This window comes from Poecilia reticulata, linkage group LG14 (genome assembly GCF_000633615.1).
Source record: "Poecilia reticulata strain Guanapo linkage group LG14, Guppy_female_1.0+MT, whole genome shotgun sequence".
NCBI lineage: Eukaryota > Metazoa > Chordata > Actinopteri > Cyprinodontiformes > Poeciliidae > Poecilia > Poecilia reticulata.
Genome location: NC_024344.1, coordinates 26,502,216 through 26,504,345, shown reverse-complemented (window position 1 = coordinate 26,504,345; position 2,130 = coordinate 26,502,216).

The following is a 2,130-nucleotide window of genomic DNA, read 5'->3' as shown; positions in this document are numbered from 1 at the left end:
TGTGAGGTAAACTCAGTCTGAAGTGGAAACATCATGACATCATGCTGAGAAGTAAAGGCTCTGCACGTGATGGGGAGGGCTCTGCTCGGCCTCTGGTTTACCAGGAGGATTAAATCATTTTAWATCAAACTGAAATCTTGTTGGTTTACAGAAGCTATATTGATCCTGATCCAGCTCACGTCGCTATTCACTCCCTTCCAGTTTTTATTTTGTGTTGGTTAATTTTATATCCTGAATATCTGGATCATCATCTGGTCCAAATTTTAATGTTTTACTTATTTAATCTCTCTCTGTTTAAAATTTCCAAATCTCTCCATTGTTTTCTAACCAATCTTCACAATTTCCAAAGTAACTAATCAATGTATCTTCATTTTTATTTGGTGTTATTATCARTAATTACTTGTTTTATCTGCTTGTTTGCATGATTTGGTCATTATTGTAGGTAAAGAATGTTTCTTAGCCTCCGTTAATCACCTTGTTACAGCTGATTATTGGTGAAATGTGTTTAATAAATAAAATGTTAGTGACTGATGGGTGTGTGAGTGTAAAACATCACTAGTAACAGATGGCTGCTGGATGTGATAGAAACCAAACAGTTTCCTCCAGGAGGGAATGAAATCTGCAGCACTGCTTYACCTCAAACAGGATGCTTAACGAGCCGCTCAGACTGCAGCCAATCAGAAAACAGGCCTGCAGTTGGTGGACTTTCACAATAAAAGTCTAAATAAAGAAGAATTTTAGTTTGTTTTGGTGTCTGAACCATCTCTGCCAGAACCACTGCTCTGTGTTTCTGGTCAGAAGATGGAGTTAAAATGTACTTTTATTTTAATGAATGTTGTATTTCATAAATGTATCTAATTATGAAATGATAAATGTTATAATTTATCAAATGCATTTAACAAAATCATCAATACTGAAGTATATTGATCAATATTCCAGTTATGAATGAAAAGCAGCCCTAACCACCTGGGTTTTTACTCTACATTTAAAGGAACTCTGTTTGTGCTGTTTTTTAGTTTTCTGGAAGTTCGTTCCAGATTTGTGGTGCATAGAAGYTGAATGCTGTTTCTCCATATCTCCTGAGAAGTCTGAAAGGTTGATACAGTGGCAAAAGATCTTTAATGTATCAAATGWAGAAGGCCACCTTTGTAACCGTCTTTATGTGACTCTGAAGGTTCAAACACAGAGTTCATCCTGATTTCTAGTTTCCAGCAGGAATAACTGAAACTGTGTACCGACTYGAGATCGTTCCTCTTTAATAGCTTGTGTTKAGTTTCTGTTCAKCTGGGGAAAGTATTGGCACCCCTGCATCGATTTGGATGGRTTCAGATTTACCTGGTGACATAAAGAGTATAAAGAAGATTAATAAACAGATGGATGAGACTCTGACTTCAACCTGATAGAAAACCTTTGGGTTGAATTAGCGATCAGACCTCCTCGTCCAACATCAGTGTCTGACCTCATAAATGGTCAAAAATCTTCCCAGAATACCTGAAGCTGTCATAGATTTAATGGTGGAGCCTCTTTGGTCACATTCAAGGTCAGTCCTTCATCTCAAATGTTTCTCAGTTTGGTAAGGCAGTGCAGCACCGCTGGATGGGAATGTTTTTCTATATGGGCAAAAAAATCTTTGCTTTGTGTCATTTTCTGTTTTGTTTTTTTTTTCTTGTATGTTGTAATTAAAAAGTTAAAGTTCAGAAAGTAATGCCTCCTCTACTCCGTCATTCAGTRAAAACATTCGGGAGGTCAAAGGTCAGTTATTTTCAGCTTCTGGTCTCTAGAACATGACTTTGTGCCACATTCCTGTTTAATGGCATTCCTGCAGCTGGGAGGAAAACACTTAATGTATTTTTGTAGCATATTAAAGAGAGTTCATGTTGCGGTGGAGCTCCCATCATCTGCCTGCCCCAGATTCAGTTCAACCTTTATTTATAACCTCAGTCTGAACAGCAGCATGGAGGCAGACGTCTGTTTGTGGACTTTAAGCTCATCATGACACAGAAACAAACACTGCAGCTATTAGTTCACTTTGGTATTTACACAGAATATTCAAAACCATCAAACAGCCGACAAAGCAGAGCGGATGGGAGTTCATGTCAGCAGATCACAACAAACATGGAGGATGGAGAT